The 24,292-nt window shown below is 42.1% G+C and overlaps 1 pseudogene; it reads right to left on the minus strand.

The window, feature by feature from the left end:
- Nucleotides 1–802: 802 nt before the first annotated feature.
- On the minus strand, nt 803–23,299 carry LOC137954904 (putative mannan endo-1,4-beta-mannosidase 9; annotated as a pseudogene).
- Nucleotides 23,300–24,292: the final 993 nt, after the last annotated feature.

Here is a 24,292-nt window from a genome sequence, read left to right on the forward strand (position 1 = left end):
CTTATAAATTCCCTACCGAATTCCGATCAAGTTGGCCAAAAATACATGAATTCCCAGCATCCTGTCCCGTCGTTGAGGCCATAAACACCTTCACTGGAGACGAGCCATAAGCAGCGAGACTGGCATCTGCGCCAGTCCCTGCCGAATGAAAAAGCGTCGAATTGGTACCCACTCACGCTCTCCCATTGCATGTCACAATAGAACAGCGTCGTTCCCCACGCATTCACCGAAAAATCCCATCCAAATTCGCTTCCTTCAGCCACCGTCTGCTCTCCCAGATCATTATCCTTCGATCGACAGTGAAGGCTGAGACCTTTCCCCTCTCCCAGACGATTCAAAACACTCACATGCACCAGATTGCCTGAAAAGGCAATTTCGCAGAGCGCCAGAGTCACCAAAACCGTAACCACCCATCTGTACCCGTTCATATTCTTCAACCATGGCGAAATTTCCCCTTTTCTTTTGCTTTATAAACTAAATTCAGTTGTCTGTTTCATTACTGCGTAAACGCAAATCAACAAAAAGCCGAATTAAACTGCAAATATAAAACGCCAAACACCGAATCCATATTTGGAGTTCCCAGTATCTTCGTCACCATTTTATTATGAATTCTAACCGAGGACAACGACGACGACGATGATGACGATGACGATTGTTTTGTAACGGAACCATTATTAAAACAACTGTAACAATTACATTGTCTTATTAATAAACTCTTCCAGATCTGGCTTCGGTTACATCAACTTATGTAGATGCTGGACTGGATCTACTTATTCAATCAAAAATGAAAATCTCTAACCTATCAATTGAGGTCTGAGAATTTATGGGACTGCTGAGACACAAGGTTAGTGGTGGAAGGCGTCTCGGAGAAGATGACTTCGTAACCATCTTTCATATTGTCCATGCCTTCCGTAAAAAGCTGCCAGAAAAGGGCACCAGCACAGGAACCTCCACTCCTTGCGGAGGCATAGATGGTGTTGTATATGCTCGCGTAGTAGTTGTCCCTCAGGCTCACGCTGTATCCAGAAGATCTCGACGATTTGCCGAATTCCGAGAAGATCAGTGGCTTCTTCAGAATTGCACCCGAGTCTTGGATATGGGATTGAAGCCATTTCTCTACGAAAGCCGATTGAGCTTCCTCGTTCGACCTGGATACCCTGTGTAAGCAAAGAAAGCAGCTTCAGCTTCGCAGATTATTGATCGTTCTCTCTATTGTATACTCTCAAACTGAGGTTAATGAGATTACCATTGATCTGGGTATGCATGGATAGTGGCGAAATAGATTCCTTTGATCTGGTTATTGGAGATGAAATCTGTGCCGACTTCGTAACCAGGATTGAACTGTTAGATCCGTAATAGCAAATTCTAATCCAGAATTTACAACATACTAGAATATTAGAATTAAAAATATACCTGGATCCATTCCGTTAATTTCGTCTTCTGATGCGGAATTTACTGTGACGAACGATAAGAACGGATGTGGTCTTCTTCAACTAAATCGCCTTATTCCTCAATGACACCTCTGTCTCTCTTCCGGATGGGGAGAAGGGAAACTGTGTATGATTAAGTATATTCGGGGCCATAACCCTGTTGTGTCTCTTTATATAGGGTTCCCATAATTCCCTATGATATCTATTCAATTGGCCCATATCCATGGCCCATTCCTTAATGGGCTTAACAAAATTAGATCACTTAATTTCAGCCCATTCCATTAATAATAGAAAATATAATTGCATAATAAATATTTTGGTAGAGACTAAAATATTTTGGCAAAAATTAAGAGAGAAAGAGACGGCAAAAATTAAGTGAGAAAGAGACGAAGGTCCCATTGAGGAATAAGGCGATTTAGTTGAGAAAGACCACATCCATTCTTGTCATTCATCACAGTAAATTCCGCATCAAAAGATGAAATTAACGGAATGGATCCAGGTATGTTTGTATCCTAATATTCTAGCATGTTGTAAATTCTGGATTAGAATTTACTATTACGGATGTAACAAATGGTATCAGAGTAGTTCTGTTAGATTATTAGGATTTCTAGATTAATTTGTGGAGTGCCAAAAAAAAAAAAAATTATCCATGGAATTCGTATTTTGGATTGTGAGTTCGTCGGCGTTGGCGTCGGCGTCGGGTGGAGGATGGCATTGCAGCATCTGCTGGGATACGCTGCAGCGACTCTGATTGCTGGCCACCGGTGGAGACCACCCCCACCATCTCTTAGCAGGTCATAGAGAAGGCAATAGAAACCCTTCTCTCTGCGCGTGGCAGAGAGGGCGACGGAACACCCCCCCCCCCTGCGCGTGAGCAGAGAGGACGATGAAAGAAGCCGCAGAGCACGTCGATGAAGCGATGTCTGACGGGAAAAGGGGGAGGCGACGGAGGAAACCTGTCATCGGATGGAATCCAAATAGGGATCTATGGTTCGGGCGAACGGCAGTGCCGACAACCGAGAGTTCGGCGCTGCAGCACTTGTCAAAAAGAATGGGCAACAACAGTGCCTGTCGAGAGCGCTGTCGTGGCCCTTGGGCGACAGTAGTGCCTGTCGGGAGCGCTGCCTTGCCGTTGAGAGCTGTCAGTGTCCGTCGGGTGCGCTTTGGTGCCGTTGGGTGACAGCAGTGCCTGTCAGGAGTGCTGCCGTGGCCCTTGGGTGGTAGAACCGCCTATCGGGAGGGCTGTCGTCGCCGTTGGGCAACAGCAGTGCCCGTTGACTCCACCGGGCGCATTGCCATGTCCGTTGGGCAACTGTTGTGCCCGTTCAAAGCAACGGGTGCACTGCTATGTCCATTGAACAAACTGCAGCGTCGCCATAAAAAAATAAAAAAAATTATTATCGGGGTTTGTAAAATTTACCTAACGAGATTGACTCGGGTGAGTCAACTCGAACCGGTTGCTACAGATCGGGTCGACTCGGGCTAAGCTAGCTCGACCAAGCTGAGTTTTACGTTTGGCGTATATGCCTAATAAGGCTGCTCATATTTGTTTGTTACATTTGACTAAATATTTTGTTTATATATATTACATTACAAAACATTTATTGTAGCTCCAAGGAAATAAAGGCCAACGTCGCGGCGCCAATGGGGCGATGCCACAGTGTTGGGCAACTAAATAAAAAATAAATTATTTTGTTCAATTGGTCTAGTATTTTCAATCAAATTGTTTGAAGCTATATGTTGCCAAAGTAACCTCAGTAGTGTAGATTAATTTGACTAGAAATATATAGATGTTTATACGGAGTTATTTATGCAAATTGTGCTCGACCCAAAGTAAGACACAATTTGGCCAAGTAAACAACGTACCTGTGATGATAAATGCGTGACAATTATAAAGACTTTTCATGTGAGCAATAGTCGGTCCAAAGAAAGGCTATTGTTTGACATAACTGATTGTCAGTATTTGTTCATTGCACTGAGAGTACCACTTACAATTAATTTATCTGTCCAAATACTAGGAATTAATGTTGTACTAGGTATCTTGAGATGGTCCCAAATTTGGATTTTTTTTGTACTTGTCTATTTTTTTTATATGACACGCTAGTTAAAATAAGTATGCTTGTTTATTTTGTTCTTTATGCAGTTTCTGTTGCTACTGCTTCAGATGTTACTGCTCAAATAAGCAACATTCCAATGTTAAGCGGGACAAATTTTAAGGCCTGGAAAGATACCGTGGAAATTGTCCTTGGTTGTATGGATTTGGATCTTGCACTTCGGGCAGAGCCACCCATTTCTACTCCTGATAACCTCAATGAGGTTAAAATTGAGAAGTGGGAGCTCTCTAACCGAATGTGTTTGATGATCATGAAACGCTCCATTCCGGAGGCGTTTCGGGGCTCTATGACAGAGAGCAAAAGCGCCAAGAAGTTCCTAGAATAAATTGAACAATATTTTGCCAATAATGAAAAATCAGAGACGAGCAACCTTTTGGCTAAACTCATTTCGATGAAGTATAAAGGCAAAGGGAACATACGAGAGTACATCATGGAAATGTCTCATCTCGCATAAAAACTCAAGTCAATTAAGTTAGAGTTGTCTGAGGACTTGCTTGTGCACTTGGTTTTGATCTCTCTTCCTGCACACTTTGGCAAATTCAAAGTGAGTTACAACACTCAGAAGGACAAATGGTCCCTAAATGAACTTATATCTCACTATATACAAGAGGAAGAGAGGCAACAACGGGATAAGACTGAAAGTGCTCACTTGGCCTCAACCTCTCAATACAAGAAGAAGAAGAGAGGTAAGGATACTACGGTAGGTTCTTCTCAGACTAAGAAACAGAAGAAGCAGGCTGAGGAGTTTACCTGCTTCTTCTGCAAGAAGTCGGGACATATGAAGAAGGATTGTCCCAAGTTCGTCGCCTGGCGTGTAAAGAAGGCTATACCTCTAACTTTAGTTTGTTCTGAAGTTAATTTAGCTTTTGTACCTAAAGAAACTTGGTGGGTGGATTCTGGTGCTACCACTCACATTAGTATGTCTTTGCAGGGTTGCATATGGAGCCGACCGCCAAGTGATGCAAAAAAAATCATCTTAGTGGGCGACGGCAATAAAGTTACAGTAGAGGCCTTAGGAAGTTTCATATTAAAATTAAGCACTGGATTTTATTTGGATTTATTTGAGACATTTGTTGCACCGTCTTTTCGGTGGAATTTAATTTCTATTTCCATTTTGGACAAATCAGGTTTTTCTTGTTCTTTTGGAAATAATAAAGTTAGTCTCTACCAAAATTCAAATTTTGTGGGTTCTGGTCCTTTAATTGATAATCTATATATGCTTCATGTTGTTAGTTCCTATAGAGAAATATTGCAAATTAGCTCATGTGGTACGAAGCAAAAATTAAGTGAGAATTCCGCCACATTATGGCACAAACGTTTAGGACATATCTCTAAACAAAGAATTCAAAGGCTTGTGTCGGATGGAATTCTTGAACCCCTAGATACTACAAACTTCCAAGTTTGTGTTGAGTGCATCAAGAGGAAACAAACAAATGTTAGAAAATTAGGTGCCGAAAGAGCTAAAGATGTCTTAAAACTTATACATACAGATATTGTGGTCCATTCTCTACAACTTCATGGAATGGCCAACAGTACTTCATTACGTTCATAGACGATTACTCTAGATTCGGTTACCTATATTTAACACATAAGAAGTCACAATCCTTGGACATCTTTAAGTCTTTCAAAGCTGAAGTTGAACTTCAACTTGGAAAGAAAATCAAGGTTGTCAAATCCGACTGTGGTGGTGAATACTACGGACGGTATGATGGATCAGGAGAACAACGTCCAGGACCCTTCACGATTTTCCTCAAAGAGTGTGGAATTGTTCTGTAAATCACCATGTCGGGCAAACCCAGCATGAACGGTGTTGTAGAGCGACGAAATCGAACTCTTAAGGATATGGTAAGGAGTATGATTAGTCATTCCTCTTTGCCAGAGTCACTTTGGGGATAAGCTCTCAAGACCGCAGTGTACATCCTTAACAGGGTATCGAGTAAAGCAATTGCCAAAACCCCCTATGAACTTTGGATAGGAAAGAAGCCTAGGCCACATGAGGCGCGGCCTTATAGGCCACATGAAAGAAAACTGGACTCAAGGACGGTTAGCTGTTATTTCGTTGGTTACGCTGAACACTCTCAGGGTTATAAGTTTTACGATCCCACATCACGATCCTTCTTTGAAATGGGAAATGTGAGATTCCTTGAGGATATTGAGTTTGGAAGGGAAGAAAACATAAGGAATGTTGTATTTGAAGAAGAATCTGTTATTGATAGTGATCAGGTCTTCATACCTATTGTTGTTCAAGACACAATTCAGGCATTAGATGACAATGTTCAGGCTCCTATTCTTGACATTGTTCCAGATCAAGACAACAATGAGATTCTTCCTCTTGCACCACCTTTAGTACAAACTCAACCACCTCAAGAAGTGCCATTAAGGAGATCCACTAGGGAAAGGAGAAATGCGATTCCAGATGATTATAACATTTTTCTCCAAGAACATGTGGATGGAGTCGGATTGACAGAAGATGACCCGATTAATTTATGTCAAGCCTTGCGCAGTTCTAACTCTCAAAAGTGGATTGATGCCATGAAGGATGAGATAAATTCTATGAATGACAATGACGTTTGGGATCTCATCGAGTTGCCTAAAGGTAAGAAACCCATTGGTTGTAAATGCATATTTAAAACCAAGAGGGATTCAAAGGACAATGTTGAGAGATATAAGGCCCGTCTAGTCGCTAAAGGCTTTAATCAAAGGGTAGGCATAGACTATAAAGAGACTTTCTCTCCGGTATCTTCAAAAGACTCTTTTAGAACAATAATGGCACTAGTGGCTCATTTAGATCTAGAGCTACATCAGATGGATGTCAAAACTGCGTTTCTTAATGGAGACATTGATGAGACGATTTATATGGTATAACCAGAAAACTTTGTATATGGTGATCCAAAGTCTATGGTATGTAAATTGAAGAAATCCATCTATGGTCTCAAACAGGCTTCCCGTCAATGGTATCACAAGTTCCATCAAGTCATAACCTCGTACGGTTTTGAGGCGAATGTTGTTGATGATTGCGTATATCATAAGTTCAGTGGGAGTAAATACATCTTCCTGATATTATATGTCGATGATATTCTACTCGCTAGTAGCGATATAGGCTTACTGCACGAAACCAAGAAATTTCTGGCGAAGAAATTCAAGATGAAAGATCTTGGTGATGCCTCTTTTGTATTAGGTATACAGATACTTAGAGATTGTTCTCAAGGTATCCTTAGGTTGTCACAAAAGAGCAATATTGATAAGGTGTTGAGTAAATTCCGCATGAAAGATAGTAAACCAGGAGACACACCCATCGCTAAAGGAGACAAGTTTCGTCTCAAAAAGTGCCCTAAAAATGATCTTGAAAGAACAGAGATATAGAAAATTCCATATGCATTAGTAGTAGGGAGTTTAATGTACACTCAAGTTTGTACTCGTCCCGACATAGCATTTATAGTAGGAATTCTGGGCAGGTATTTGAGTAATCCAGGTATGCAACATTGGAAGGCAGCCAAACGCGTGATGCGTTATTTGAGGAGAGCAAAAGACTACATGCTTACTTATCGGAGATCAAACAGTTTAGAGATCATTGGGTTCTCTGACTCCGACTTTGTCGGATGCCAAGATAGCAGACGCTCCACATCAGGCTACATCTTTATGTTGGGTGAAGGAGCTATCTCATGGAAGTCTACTAAGCAGACTCTCATAGCTTCTTCAACCATGGTTGTGGAGTTCATTACTTGTTTTGAGGCATCCAACAACGGAATATGGTTGCGAAACATTGTCACTGGGCTATGAGTGGTAGATAGCATTAACAGGCTATTAAAGATTTACTGTGACAATAACTCGGCGGTACTTTATTCCAACAACAACAGGAGCTCAATGAAGTCAAAGTTTATTGACATCAAGTTTCCACTTGTTAAGGAGAGAGTTCAGAATAAGCAGATTTCAATAGAACATATAGGGACGGACTCTATGCTAGCAGACCCATTAACCAAGGGTTTACCGCCTAAGGTCTTTCATGATCACACTACTCATATGAGCGTTATTTCTGAGGATACCTTGGTTTAGTGGGAGTCATTTTTGTACTACATGTTTGCTTTAGACATTGCGTTATTTGCTTTTTTAATAAAATTGATTGCTTATTATTTTATTTATGAACTTGCTTGTGTTTTTCTATGTGCAATGTTGACATTGCATTAAGCACTATGGAAAGATCTCACTAAAGACTAAAGAAGGACCAGTTGGAAATAGGCATGTTTGAGATCACATTGCATGTAATTTTCATGCTACTCATCCGTATTTCATTGAGTGTATTAGTATGGTGATCATCGTGGTTTAGTCACGAATGTAATGTGACGAAAGTCACAGTGGTTCCATTATTAATATATACAATGGTTCCATTATAAACAGTATACAGATGCACGCCTAAAGAATTGTGAGATAATTGTTTCAGGAATGATATGTAACCCAAGTGGGAGATTTTTAGGAAATTCACATTTCCTATTCTAATTTGGGTAACATATTTATTATGCAATTATATTTTCTATTATTAATGGAATGGGTTGAAATTAAGTGATCTAATTTTGTTAAGCCCATTAAGGAATGGGCCATGGATATGGGCCATGAATATGGGCCAATTGAGTAGATACCATAGGGAATTATGGGGACCTTATATAAAGAGACACAACATGGTTATGGTCGCCAATATACTAAATCATACACAGTTTCCCTTCTTCCCATCCGGAAGAGAGACGAAGGTCACATTGAGGAATAAGGCGATTTAGTTGAGGAAGACCACATCCATTCTTATCGTTCGTCACAGTTAATTCCCCATCAGAAGACGAAATTAATGGAATGGATCCAGGTATGTTTTTAATCCTAATATTCTAGCATGTTGTAAATTTTGGATTAGAATTTACTATTATGGATCTAACATGAACTGCTTCTATTCATTCTTCCAGGCCTATTTCTAGAAGATGGTTGCTGTCGATGGATTTGACGTGATCCGCCATCTCTGTGATCCAGTCCTGCACCCCGAAAGTAACGAAGCTAAATCAATTGAGCATTACGGGAAGATAAAAAGCTGCTTAATTTGTAGCTTTCTTATCGTTTTTCTTTAAGTCTTACCTGTAAAGTTCTGTCGAAGAGATCGCTCTGGCAGCGTGGCTCGTTCATCAGCTGTCATGCAAAGATGGTTGGATCGTCCTTGTAAGCAACTCCTGTAATGGAGTTGACTCTTGTAAGAATTTCCTGCACACAGTACCGAAAGATGAAACACCATTATCCATTACTAGATTTGTTTTCTTAATTTCAACCTTGTCGACAATTAAACAACTGCAACACCCTTAAGGAATTCGGATTCTATGAAGACTTAGAATGTACCTTGATATGGTTCTTGAAGTAGCCTTTGATGACAGGATTCCTGAAGAAGTCATCCTCAGAGCCCAAGTATTGGCCCTGTTCTATTGCCCACTAAATATATTGATTTTGCCTCCAAAGTCCGACCAGTTATTTCCCAAGCTCAGAATCAGATAAATCCCATACTTTCTAGCTTCAGCGATAACAAAATCTAATCCCTGGATGAAGAATAACAAGAGCTGTGAGATTCAAAATGAAGCTTTTTCTCTTCACAACGTAATTAAATGAAGAATAAGATGAGTATTTTTCTCGGTTGATCATACGTACCCTGAACATGTCCTCATTGTAAGAAGCGGGCTTTATTTGCAGGGGTCTAGAACCTCCATCACTGAACGCCCATGTCCTTGCCACGGTCAATCCATGGGTCTATTGAAACCATTTGCACTAAAAGATCGACCTATTAGAGAAGGCGCAGCGTGAATATTAATGATAGACAGCCAATTCCAACACTCCCCAGCACGTGTGACACCCACAACACGGGGCAACCCCCACAAACCGGGAGACCAAATTCGTCAACACAGAAATTGGGGGCAGCGGGATTCGAACACACGAACGACCTACTCTGATACCATATTGAAACCATTTGTACTAAAAGATCAATCTGTTAAAGAAGGCACAACGTGAATATTAAAGACAGGTAGCCAATTCCAACACTCCCCCACACTTGCGACCCCCACAACACGGGGCAACCCCCACAAATCGGGGGACCAAATTCATCAATACAAATATTGGGGGCAACGAGACTCGAACATGGGACCAACCTGCTCTAATACCGTGTTGAAACCAGTGCGCTAAAAGGCTAGAGGTTTTAGTGCAACTGGTTTCAACATGGTATCAGAGCAGGTCGGTCCCGAGTTCGAATCCGCCTCCCACTGAATTTGTTCCCTTTGTTGGTTCACGGGGTTTCCCGTGCGGGGGAGTGTTGGGATATTTATTATATCGGGCCTGTCCTTGTATTAATATACTTGTTACGCCTCCACTAAAGCCTCGAGGTTTTAGTGCACTGGTGTCACCAGGTCAGATGAGCCTAACTCACTTAGGCTAGCGAAACTCCAACTCTCGTGAAGGCCTATCTTCAATCCGTGAAAGGTAGTACAACCTCTCGCCCCTTAGATCAACTTTGCAAACTCCTTCCCCTCAAGTGAAGTACGAGCAATGAAAAGGTAGAAAGACAATGGAATAGAGACAGAAAGTAACCTTGTATTAATACTAGAAAATATTACAAGGAGTGGTCATCCAAGGTGGAAGGCCAGCACTCTAAAAAAACTCTCCCTCACATCTATGCTTTACAAGCTATCTGAGATGTTGAATGAATATACAAGGGGTCGAATGCCTTGGTATTTATAGGCTTCGACCCCCTCCTTTCTCTCATGATTCCTTCCAATGAGAGAAAAGATCCTCCCTTAAAAAATCTCCTTGATTTGCTCCACACTTATCAAATCTCCTTGATTTGATCCTTCTCTCATGCTTCCGTCCAATGAGAGCAATGATCCTCCCTTATCAAATCTCCTTCTTTGACTCAGTTATGTCTTTGGACTTTTATATGTCTTCATACACTTGGCTGCCGACTCAGTTACGTCTTTGGACTTTTATATGTCTTCATACACTTGGCTGCCAACTCAGCCCGTGGGCCATGCCATAAAAGAGTCCTAGATGCCTTAAGGGTTGTAGAATTTAGGATCTCATGAAAGGAACTTTAGATCAACAAGAAAGAAGAAGAAGAAGAAGAGAGAAGGAGAAGAGAAGAAGAAGAACGTGGAAGAAGAGAGTTTGGATTAAGGGAGAAGAGGGTTGCGTCAAAAAGAAATATGAGGGCTGGACGAATTTGTGGAAAGAGAGGAGAGTGCTTCAATGCCCTACCTCTTAGCCAATGCCTTTATTTATAGTTTTACAATACCCTTAGGGCTACAACTTGATAAAACAAAAGACATAAAAGGAACACATATTTACACTTCTATGCCATCTTTATGGAAAGTACCATATTTTACACATATGCCACTCCTTTGACGTGTGGGCTTCTTGTCTTGAGCTTGTGGGCTTGAGCCTATCTTCCAACACTCCCCCTCAAGCTAGAGGAGAAAAGACATCATAAATACCCAGCTTGCCACATATAAACGATAGGATTTTAGATGTAACGGGTTTAGTGAGAATATCAGCCACTTGCTCTTGAGATGACACATGTTTGAGAGAGATTATTCCTATTTGAAACTTCTCCCGTATAAAATGACAATCCACCTCAATGTGTTTAGTTCTTTCATGAAAAACTGGATTTGAAGTGATATGAATGGCGGCTTGATTATCACAATGAAGATTCATGGACCCCTTTTTATAAAAACCTAGTTCGGTAAGAAGGGTCCTAATCCATAAAAGTTCACTAACGGTATGGGCCATAGCTCTGTATTCTGCTTCTGCGCTAGATCTTGCAACCACATTTTGCTTCTTACTTTTCCATGTAACCAAGTTTCCCCCAACCAAAGTACAATATCCTGATGTAGATTTTCTATCATCAGGAGATCCAGCCCAATCTGCATCTGAGAAGCCTTCTATGTTGAAGTGCCCATGTTTTTTATACAGTAATCCTCTTCCTAGAGCTCCTTTTAGATAATGTAGTATTCTCTCTAAAGCTTGCCAGTGGGTAATTTGTGGTTTGTGCATGAATTGACTCACCACACTTACAGCATATGATATGTCTGGCCTAGTTACAGTGAGATAAATCAGTTTTCCCACGAGTCTTTGGTATTTGGCAATATCGATATCTTCTTCATTTGTGGCACATAATTTTACATTTGTATCCATAGGTGTGTCAACTGGTCTACAACCCTTCATTCCTGTTTCTTCAAGGAGATCCAAGACATATTTCCTTTGAGACAATATTATCCCATGTTTGGATTGAAGAACTTCTATACCCAAAAAATATTTAAGCATACCAAGGTCTTTAGTCTTGAATTCCTGACATATCATCTGTTTCACCTCTTGTATGCTCAAAGCATCATCACCGGTTAAGATAATATCATCCACATATACGGCCAATAATATTTTCCCTTTGACCGTATCTTTATAATATACGGAATGATCAACTGAGCACCGATGAAATCTAAACCGTAGGAGTGTTTGACTAAATTTATCAAACCATGCCCGAGGGGACTACTTAAGCCCATATAAAGACTTTTTTAACCGGCATACTGACTCCCCCTCAACCACATAACCAGGTGGTTGAACCATATAAATTTCCTCACTGATATCACCATTTAAAAAAGCATTTTTAACATCCAACTGATAGACGGGCCATGAGGAGTTAGCAGCAATAGATAAGATGATGCGTACCGAATTCAATTTTGTAACAGGAGAGAAGGTCTCCTCATAATCTATCCCATAGCACTGCGTATAGCCCTTAGCAACCAGTCGAGCTTTAAGACAAGCAACCGATCTATCCGGATTATGTTTCACTGAAAAAACCCATCGACAACCAACAGGTCTTTTACCTTTCGGGAGTGATGTTAAGTACCAGGTTTGGTTTTCGTATAAGGTGTGCATTTCTTCATCCATAGCCGCCTTCCATCCTGGATGTCTCAAGGCCTCCTGATACGACTGCGGAACGGAAGTAGAAGAAAGGGACGCAAGAAACTGAAAAACACTCAGAAGACAAGCGATGGTGAGACTTAAAATTTGAGATAGGATGCGAAGTAGTATAGGAGCGACGTTCTTTTATTAAAGCAATAGGCCGAGTATCAAATTCAGGCCCATACAAAGGAGGAGAAGGACTTACCTCGGGTGGATCCGACAACTCCACAGGTGAAGGTACGGCCGGTGTATCAGGGGATGGATCCACTTCAAGATTGAACGGCACAGGCGGACAAGGAGTAGAAGAAGGACAAGTCCATCTTGGAGGAGCATCATGGGAGGAGTAGAAGGGAGTGTCCTCAAAGAAAGTCACATCCCTAGAGATAAACATCCTCCGAAGGGTAGGATTGTAACAAACATAACCTTTCTGGGTGCGAGAGTATCCCAAAAAAATGCACTTCATAGACCGAGGATCAAGTTTATTTTTATGTGGAGATGTAACATCAACAAAACATGTACATCCAAACACTTTCAAAGGAAGAGAAAAAGAATATTCACCACTAAATAACACAGAGTAAGGAGTTTTATGATGAAGGACTGATGAAGGTAACCTATTAATGAGAAAGCATGCTATAAGTATAGCATGAGGGCAATAGAAATAGGGTACCTTCATGGAGTAGAGGAGGCCCCGAGCAACTTCAAGAAGATGACGATTCTTCCTTTCAGCAACACCATTTTGTTGAGGAGTATAGGCACATGATGTTTGATGAATAAGCCCATTACTCTCACAAAATGATTTGAAGTCATGAGACATGTATTCCTTAGCATTATCAGATCTAAGGGTTTGAATTTTCTTCCCAAATTGTGTCAAGACCATAGCATGAAAATTTTTAAACAAAGGAAGAATTTCGGAACGCTCTTTAAATAGATATAACCAAGTCAGTCGAGTAAAATCATCAACAAAAATGACAAAATATTTAACTTGGGAAATATTTGAGACACATAAAGTGCCCCATATATCAGAATGTATTAGCTCAAATGGAGCAGTACTTGTAGTTGTAAGACGAGGAGAATATGTACTCCTGACATGTTTACTTAATTGACAAACCTCACAACTGATATTAGAAAGTCCTTTTAAAGATGGAACCAAAGAACGAAGTGAAGGCGTAGACGGATGACCAAGTCGGTTTTGCCAAAGTTGGGCCTCGGATGTAGTGGAAGATAATGCAGCTAATGGTGGAAGAGTGAAGTAGTACAAACCCCCCTTTTCATGGTGGCCACCAATCACCCACTTCGTAGTGAGATCCTGAAAGACACAAGAAGACGGTGAGAAGGTGATAGAGCAATTTAATTGTTTGGTCAATTGGTTAACCGAGAGCAAATTTAAAGGAAACTGAGGAACAAACAAAACATCTTGAAGGGGAATAGATGAAGTAAGAGAGGAGGAACCTTTGCCAAGGACCTTGGTTTAGGTACCATCAACAATAGTAACGAATTTATGAGGATAACAAGGAGATAAGGACTGCAACAAGTGTTTGTTACCTGATAGATGTTCGGAGGCCCCGAAGTCGATGATCCAAGAGGAAGAGGAAGATGAGGAAGAAAGCATACCTGAGGCAATAGTAGTGGCAGCAGTAGATGATGAGGGAATAGATGATTCCATGAAGGACTTCATTTTCTGAAATACAGCATAGTCCTCAACCGTAAGAGTCACATTTCCGGAAGATGATTCAGCCTTATCTTCATTTTTCTCAACGTTAACTGAGACTGGGTTAGCTGTGGCCCAATCAGGCTTGCCATGAAGTTTCCAGCATGATGCCACAAAGTGGTTCTGACGGCCACAATAAGTGCAAAGTTGAGGCTCAGTACGGAAAGAATTCTGACCCGTTCTACCACCTCTATTTTCAGCCCCTCTCATAGTTCGACCCCCTCTCATATTTCTGCCCCGTCCTCGGAATGAGGAAGATGTTCCCCGATTGCCAGAGAACATCACCGATGGAGAATCAATAGGAGAAGGAGGGGACGGATCTGGTATCCTAAGTAATGTAGCACTAATATCATCAAATTATGGAAGAGCATAAGAACTTAGAAGTTGAGTTTTGGCCACCTCAAGGTATGGTTTAATATTCGATAAGCAAATGGTTGCTGCCAAAGCTTCTCTTTGTCGTTCTTGAACGGCAATATCAATGGAATATGGCTGAGCTAGTTTCCATTCTTGAAGAAGACCACGAAACCGGGCCAAAAATTCATGAATATTATCTCCATGTTTCGTATGCAGCATGTTTTGTAAGACATCATATATTTTTTGTAATGAAGCAGTGCTTGAGTAAAGCTTGGCACACGTGTCCCATATATTCTTGGCGGTTTCCAAGTGGACCACATTGTTGGCCACCTGCTCTTCCTTGCTATTAATGAGCCAACTTATCACCATGTTATCATCCTTAACCCACTTGTGGTAGGACACATCTTCTTCATCAATCAGAGAAAAGTTAACAACGTGGCTCAAGAGGTCACGAGTAATAAGAACCCTCCGAACCGATTGTGACCAGCTCATGTAATTGGAGATACCTCTAAGTGGAATTGTAGTAATACGGAGTATATCACTCTTATTACTATTGTATCCAATCTCCATAATGAGGCAAGTAAAATATGGAGGTCAAGGGAAAAAGGCCTTCTTCAAAGAACAATTACTCTATGTAATTTGAAGAACCCGTAGACCAAATCAATCACCAACAAAAGAGAACAAGAACCAATTTCTTTCACACGGGAAAGCACCAAATTATCAACAAATTTGTGCCTTTAGAAAGTGATAATAACATCCAACCATCACTCAACTTCTCTTGTATTCATAAGAACAAAGAGAAGAAAATAAATGCAACCGATTAGGCCTTAATCCAAACTCCAACACAAACGAGCAATAGACAAAAATTTAGAAAAGATTTAACTACAAACCAAGACACTTGGAAGAGATTTATCTTCAGCTCATGGTAGACTTCAACGTAAGAAAAAATTCAATTGTTGAAGTTAAAAAAAAAAACTGAACTACAAAGGGTAAATGGCTATTGGCATTTCATCAAACATATAATGGGCATCCAACAACATAACACAAACCCATGGGCAACCTTAAGTAGGAGAAGATACAGCAACATGTGCTAGAATTCTACCTCAAATAAGATGGATCCAAATTACATAAAGGTAATTGAATTTCACTCATCAATCTTAATAAGAAGCAAATAGCAAATTATCTTGATCACTCTTGTAATTGATTTACAAGGAGTCAAGATTATAACATCAATTTAGTCATAGAAATAAATCTTTACAACATATAAAGATTTATCTTGACTTGATGTGACTCAAAATTCAAGAAGTAAAGAAAAACAGTAAAAGGAGTATGTAAATAAGAAAAGGAAACAAAAAAAACGTAAGTAAGAAGATGATGAACTTATCTCTTTATGACTGAACTCCTTTTACAACTTCTTGAACAAATTTCATAATAACTCCATGAAGAGATCCTAAACTCCTTGCTCTGATACCATGTAGAATTTAGGATCTCATGAAAGGAACTTTAGATCAACAAGAAAGAAGAAGAAGAAGAAGAAGAGAGAAGGAGAAGAGAAGAAGAAGAACGTGGAAGAAGAGAGTTTGGATTAAGGGAGAAGAGGGTTGCGTCAAAAAGAAATATGAGGACTGGACGAATTTTTGGAAAGAGAGGAGAGTGCTTCAATGCCCTACCTCTTAGCCAATGCCTTTATTTATAGTTTTACAATAACCTTAGGGCTACAACTTGATAAAACAAAAGACATAAAAGGAACACATATTTACACTTCTATGCCATCTTTGTGGAAAGTACCATATTTTACACATATGCCACTCCTTTGACGTGTGGGCTTCTTGTCTTGAGCTTGTGGGCTTGAGCCTATCTTCCAACAGGGGTCAGATCTGAGTGGCCCATGAAGGGTCCCACTCGAAAAGGGTAAGTTCCCAGATTTTGCCACAAAACCATAATCATAGTTCTGCATAACTCGAACAGCCGCACTGCTGCCTGGACGTGTGCGTGTGTGCGCATGTAGCTTCTGCACCGTGCGTGCATCTTACCTTTGGTAACTCCTGTGCGTTTCATCTGTCCGCTGCTTGTGTTCGCATGTGCGAGCTGCCTCTGTGCCATGCGCGCATTTCTCTCTCGGCAAAGTCAAACGCGGATGTACCTTCTGCCTGGGCAGTGTGCGCATCTGTTGAGAATATGGTTTCTGTCTTGGCTGGCTGCTGGGGCTATTGCACATCTTGGTGCTTGGCCATCCGTCTAGCCAACTCAAGTGGATCTTCTTCCTCTACATCTGCGGCCGGTCTGGCCATACGCATGCGCACCTCTGGGTCGTGCCTTTGCACTTGGCCTTGGTCGCCGCTCCTATTGCTGTGCTTGGGACTCGCACGGTCTTCCTCCTTGGTGTCTGGCCACAGCATGGCTTCGTCCTCCGACTCATACTCCCATCGCCATAAGGTAGACACCCTCATCTACAGCCCCTGACGGTATGTGGCCACCTCCTTCTCGAATAGCCATAACTCGGTAGCATCTTGCCAAGTTGCTTCGAATTCCGGTTGACCTTGCCACTTTACCAAATATTGCATCCGCCGAGGTTTACCCCTTTGGCGCTCCTCTCGGTCTGCAATGATATAGTCTACCCTATTGTCAAAGGTAGTAGATATATCCATGGGGGCTCGAGGATCAACTATCCTATCCGGGTCCAGGTCTTCCAAGTACGGTTTAAGGTTGGATAAATAAAAGACATTATGAAACTTAAACCTTTTTAGCAACTATAGTTTGTAGGCCAGTTGTCCACTCGTTCAATAATAGGAAAGGGGCCTTCATACTTTTTCAAAAGACTCTTGTTTTTGCTCCTTAGGTGACGAAATTGCTTAGGTATGAGTTTGAGAAGGACCTGGTCACCTACATTGAAAGAAGACGCCCTCCTCTTTAGATCAGCATATTTCTTCATCTTCTTCGATGCCTTATGCAATAAGACCCGTGCCAGCTCCGTTTTATCTTTCCACCTCTTTGCCAGCTGATGAGCTGCTGGACTTTTCTGTGAAGTGTCTGGAATGAGACCCATGGGAGCCAAAGGTTGTCGTCCTATCGCCAACTCTAAAGAACTGTGCCCAGTTGATTCTGATTTCTGAAAATTGTATGAAAACTGGGCCACGTCTAACAAGTCTGGCCAATTTTTCTGATCTGCTGCAACAAAATGGCGTAAGTACTGTTCTAACAAAGAATTTACATGCTTTGTTTGGCCGTCACTTTGAAGAGGAAAACTAGTGGAAAAATTTAAAGATATTCCCAATAGTTCAAAGAGCTCGGTCCAAAACTTCCCTGTGAATCTAGGGTCACGTTCACTGATGATCGTTGTGGGCACGCCCCAGTGCTTCACTACATGTGCCATGAATGCCCTAGCTGCTCCGTCTGATGTACAATCACTTGGCACTGTTACGAATGCACCATACTTCTTAAATCTGTCCACCACTACCATGATAGATGCCAACCCATCTTTCTTAAGTAATCCAGAGATGAAGTCCATTGAAACAGACTCCCACGGCAGCTTTGGAATAGGTAAGGGTTGTAGCAAACCCTCAGGCTTGCGTTGTTTGATCTTATCCTGTTGACAGATAAGACAAGTGCACACAAACTCCTCCACTTCATTCTCCCATGTCCGGCCAATAATATTGGCCAGCAGCAAGGCCAACGTCCTTCTTTGACCTAGATGCCCTGCCCACAAGGTATCATGGCATTCCCTTAAGAGGTCACGCCGTAGGTTATCGTACTTAGGCACATAAAGTCGATTACCTTTGGTCTTGAGAAATTCGTCATCAAGCCAGAATCTTCTCGTCTTGCCCAAGGCTACAACTTGCACAATGTTGTAAGCCTGGGTGTCTTGGCGAAGTCCCGTGCAAATCATGTCTAGCAATGAAGCACTAACCTGTGTAATTGCTGCTAAGGCTCGTACTCGCAAAGCCGCATTTTTTTTCTGCGCCAAGATGGTCTTTCATGCGCGCGCAAAGCACATGACTCATGCACTTATATGCACGCCTCTTCATGTTCTGCTGCTACCGCACCGTGCGTGAAGCAAGTGTCGGCTACTGAGGTATGCGGGGTTGCTACCACTCGAATGCAAGGTGTCGGGTGCGTTTCCTCCTTAGCCGCACTCACACATGTTGCTCCAGTTTGCTGTGCCCTTTTCATTTGTGCCTGGCTGCTGGTTGTCGTGCAAGTTGGAAGGGTTGCAACGTGCGCCAAGACCGCACTTGCTGGTGCTAGCTGCGCCAAGCTGTGGCTGGTTTCTTCCTCGTAAGAGTTAGGTGTGTCCACCTTCCTGCTCAATGCGTTTGTAGCACCATTGGCCTTCCCCGCCTTATACATCATCTGGAAGTCAAACTCGACCAAGAAATCTTGCCACCGAGCCTGCTTTGGACTGAGTTTTTTTTGCATAAGAAAGTAGCTAGATGCGACGTTGTGAGTTTTTATAGTAAATTTGGAGCCTAAAAGATAGTGCCTCCAAAGACGTAAACAACCATCATCTCTCTCTCTTGTACAGTATAACGTTGCTCAGTTTCATTGAGCTTCCTACTCTCATAAGCGACTGGGTGTCCGTTCTATTCTAGTATACCTCCAATGGCATAGTTTAAGGCGTCTGTATGTACCTCAAACGGCTTGTTGAAACCATCAAGGTGCAACACTGGTTCAGCCACCATGGTGTCCTTCAGCCGTTGGAATGCTCTTTGGCATGTGTTCGTCCATTGCTACTCTTGGTCCTTCTTGAGGAGGTCAGTCAAGGGGGCCGCTATAGCTGAAAAGCCCTTGATAAACCTCCTATAATAATTTGCAAGACCAAGGAAACTCCTAAGTTCACTCACCTTGGAAGGGATCGACCAGTCACGCACAACCTCTACCTTCTTGTTGTCCATCCATATCCGTCCTCCCACTATCCAATGTCCAAGAAAGGACACCTCTTGCAACCCAAAGGTGCACTTTTCCTCCTTGACGTACAGTTGATTGTGTCTCAATGTTTTGAATACCATTCGAAGGTGTTCCTTGTGCTCGTCCATACTCTTGTTGTACTCTACAACGTCATCTAAATAAACAACGACAAAATTTTCCAAGTATTCGGAAAATACCTCGTTCATGAGAGTGCAGAATGTTGCAGGTGTGTTGGTTAGGCCAAAGGGCATAACCATGAATGCGTAAGCCCCATATTTGGTTACACAAGTAGTCTTCCCCTCGTCTCCTTCAGCAATCCAGACTTGGCAATAACCACTTCGCAAGTCCAGTTTGGAGAAAACTTGCACCTTTTTCAATTGATCAAAGAGATATGCAATAAGAGGAATAGGGTACCTATTCTTTATAGTTACCATGTTGAGCGCCCTATAATCGATGCCCAATCTCATACTTCCATCCTTCTTTGTCTGAAATAGTATAGGGGCCCCATAAGGTGCTTTGCTTGGCCTTATGAACCCAGCATCCAATAGCTCGTTGAGTTGTCTTCGCAGTTCATCCAACTCTTTGGGTGCCATACGGTATGGTGCTTGTGCTAGCTTTCTTGCTTCGGGCTCAAGCTCTATGTGATGGCCCACCCCTCTCCTAGGTGGTAACCTCGTTGGTTGTTCAGGCATGACACCTCTATATTAATGCAGTACAGTTTGTATCTCCTTAGGGGTAGGCATGACTTCAACTTGCTCTATAGCACAAATAGAAGCAATGTATGTAGAGCAGCCTTGCTCAAGACCTTTCTTTAGCTGGAGGGCTGATAGCATTAAATCCTTTTTTTTACATCTCTGTTGTCAAGTTCAGAAACAGTACGAGGACTTTGCTCATCCATAATCTCCATTACCCCAACTTGCGGCATTAAAAATGCCTTATAAACCATGAAAAATTCCATTCCCAAAATCACATTGAAATCATCCATGGCAACAATAGTAAAATTCATAAACTCAACCCACTTGCTCCACCGGGACGTTCTGGGTAATGCCTTGGACTTCATGAGCAGCAGAATTTGCAACCTTCATTTTGCTCCCATCTTTCTCTCCTCGTATCTTTAGGCGCCTAGCCTCCTCCTCTGAAAGGAAGTTGTGGGTGGCGCCAGTGTCCACCATTGCTCTAACAGTACGTCTAGCAAGTGTTAGAGAGATAAAAAGAAGTTCTCTTAAGGGTCTTACCGGAAGTGGAGCAGCCTTCTCCTCCTTTGAATGGACAACAGCATTGAGAAGTGTTAGGGAACCCATCCTAGGCTCAATTCCTCCATTGTTCATCTCAGTTTGAGTAGCATTGAGGAACCTCTTTTTAGGACAATCCGTCGCATAGTGCTCTCCCTCGCATATGAAGCAATGGACCTTGTTTTTCTGTTTGTCCCCTCTTTTCTTCTCTTCTGGCCTAGCCTTGGTATCCTTTGCATGGCTTCTTCTCCCCTTTCTCCTTCTTCTTAAAATTCGTTTTACCATTGTTATTTTCCTTAGACACTTTGTTAGCCGAATCATTCTTTCTCTCATATTCGGTTAACTTTTCAGTAGTAGATGAAGCTGAAGTTAATGTCTTTACTTCCCGTCTTCTCAATTCTTGCTCAGCCCATGGACGCAAGCCAGCAAGAAAGGAAAAGATACAATCTTCATCTGACATATTGGAGATACAAAGCATAAGGGAAGTGAAGGATTATACTTACTATCTAATGGTGCCTTTCTACATCAATGCACGAAGTTCCTTCTTTGCTTGGTACTCGACATCTTCCGGAAAGAACTGCCTCCGCAGCTCCCTCTTGAAATCGTCCCAGGTGTGGACGGGGTCCTCTCCCTCTTGTTCATCTCCCATCCGTCTTCTCCACCAGATTATAACATCATCAGATAAGAACATGGTAGCAGTACTAACCTTAGCTTGCTCCTCAGACAGCTTGCTTGCATGAAAATACTGCTCCACTTGCCATAGAAAATTATTTATGACCTTTGGATCTCTTTTGCCGGTAAAAGACTTAGGTTCAGGTTCAGGTACCTTTATCTTGGCGTTCCCTTGGGTGTTGCCTCCACTTGCAAGATCACGTTCATGGAGACAAAACCGTGCGCACAAATCATCCATCCTTACACTCATCTCTTGCACAACTTCCTTGAGATCAACATCCATCATAGCTAGTGCCATTCTGGTCTTGGATATCTTTCTTCCAGTGCTCGCCTAATGCCCTCCTCGACTTGTTTGGACAGAAGGCCCTCCAAAGTCGCATGGAGGCACCTAAGACCAAAAAGACAATCTTCATTGGAAAAAAATCAATTTTCGAAATCACTTACCGGTTGTCTTGCTCTTGAAGCGTCTTCCCCACTTGATGAAGCCATAGATTGCAACGAACGCTCTGATATCAGTTTGTCACGAGGTCAGATGAGCCTAACTCACTTAGGCTAGCGGAACTCCAACTCCCATGAAGGTCTACCTTGAATCCGTGAAAGGTAGTACAACCTCTCGCCCCTTAGATCAACATAGCAAACTCCTTCCTCTCAAGTGAAGTACAAGCAATGAAAAGGTAGAAAGACAATGGAATAGGGAGAGAAAGTAACCTTGTATTAATACTAGAAAAGATTACAAGGAGTGGTCATCCAAGGTGAAAGGCCAGCACTCTAAAAAAACTCTCCCTCACGTCTATGCTTTACAAGCTATCCGAGATGTTGAATGAATATACAAGGGTTGAATGCCTTGGTATTTATAGGCTTCGACCCCCTCCTTTCTCTCATGATTCCGTCCAATGAAAGCAAAGATCCTCCCTTATCAAATCTCCTTGATTTGCTTCACCCTTATCAAATCTCCTTTATTTGCTCCACCCTTATCAAATCTCCTTGATTTGATCCTTCTCTCATGCTTCCGTCCAATGAGAGCAATGGTCCTCCCTTATCAAATCTCCGCTAACTCAGCCCTTAGGCCACACCAACTCAGCCCTTAGGTCATGCCATAAAAGAGTCCTAGATGCCTTAGGGGTCAGATCTGAGTGGCCCACGAAGGGTCCCACTCGTAAAGGGTAAGTTCCCAGATTTTGCCACGAAACTATAATCATAGTTCTGCATAACTCGGACGGCCGCACTGCTGCCTGGACATGTGCGCATGCGCGCGTGCTGCTTCTGTGCCGCACGCGCCTCTTACCTTCGGCAACCCCATGTGCATTTCATCTCCCCGCTGCTTGTGTGTGCGCTGCCTCTGTGCAGCGCACGCATTTCTCCCTCGGCAACCTCAAACGCGGATGCGCCTTCTGCCTGGGCCGTGCCCGCATTTGTTGCGAATATGGTTTCTATCTTGGCTAGCTGTTGGGGTCGTTGCGCGTCTTGGTGCTTGGCCATCCGTCTAGACAACTCAAGTGCGTCTTCTTCCTCTGCAGTTGTGGCTAGGCTGGCCATATGTGTGCTCCCCTCTGGACCGTGCCTTTGCACTTGGCCTTGGCTGTTGCTGTTGTTACTGTCCTTTGGGCTTGCACAGTCTTCCTCCTTGGTGTCTGGCCACACCATGACTTCGTCCTCCATCTCAACTGGTTTCAATAGGGTCGAAGCTTGCTGGAAGACATAAATCACCTTCCCTCTCTTTGATGGGTCTGAGGCCATATACATGAGCCAGTAAGCGTTGAAGCCATTCAAGTAAAATGGCCTGCCACTCAGCTCAAAACGAGTGCCACTGGTTTTGACGAAACCGCCTTGGTGGTAAGCTCTTGAAGCTCCTCTTGCATCTACGGCGAAGAGGAAAGTTACCAGGAAAAAGACTAATATGCAGATCCTCCTTCCCAACATGTTTGGATTCAAAACTAGTACTTGAATGAAATGCACAAGCAGTTGTGACTTGTTGGAAATGTTGATTCAAGAGGGGAGAAGTGCTTGAATGGACTAGAGTAGATCCCTCTACTATTTATATAGAGATTGAAGGATCATGGAGGAAGCAAGTGGATAGTCTACTTTTCTGCGATTTTTAATGAAATGCATCAAGTTGTTATGAAAGCCAAAGAAGAATGATGGAGAAGACATCTAAAAAGCTCAGAGAAGACGTTACATGATTAGGAAGAGATGCAACAGTTTTAGCTTTCGGAATCGCACGAGAGATGAAAAGTTGGGAAGATTGATAGAGACTATGTGTATCATCCTGAAAATTTTGTTAGACCGTTGGGAGAATATCATCACCCCAATTTCATAGGCAATCCTGTAAAACAGGGAAGTGCATTTTTCCATGTGTTAATTTCTATTAACGAAGAGGTAATTTATAATTACAATTTTTGCGATTTTATACAATCCATATACAATGGTTGAGCTTATCATTGATATCAACCGTGATTTTCTCAACACTCCCCCTCAAGTTGGAGAATGAATGTCAATAACTCCCAACTTGCACATCATAGTTAAGAAGGTTTTCTTTTCCAATGGCTTGGTGAACACATCCGCAAGTTGATTTGTTGAAGCAACATATTTGGTTACAACTGAACCATCTTGTATTTGTTATGAATAAAATGATAATTTATCTCTATATGTCTAGTTCTTTAATGAAAAATGGGATTGGCTACTATGTATAAAGCACCTATGTTATAACAATATAACAATGTTGGCTTCGGATGTAATATTATTAACTCTGTCAACAATTACCATAGCTAGGATAATTCACAACATATACCTATCATGGCTCTATATGCGACTTCTGTTGAGGAGAGAGATATGGTTTTCTACCTCTTTGTCCACTAGGAAATAAGAAAAGATCCCAAAAAATACAATAAACCGTAGTGGATCTGCGAGATATTG

Source organism: Aristolochia californica, unplaced genomic scaffold (genome assembly GCF_029961685.1).
Source record: "Aristolochia californica isolate CCGP_79_NKW_82.1479 unplaced genomic scaffold, dmAriCali1.0.hap1 SCAF_2, whole genome shotgun sequence".
NCBI classification, from domain to species: domain Eukaryota; kingdom Viridiplantae; phylum Streptophyta; class Magnoliopsida; order Piperales; family Aristolochiaceae; genus Aristolochia; species Aristolochia californica.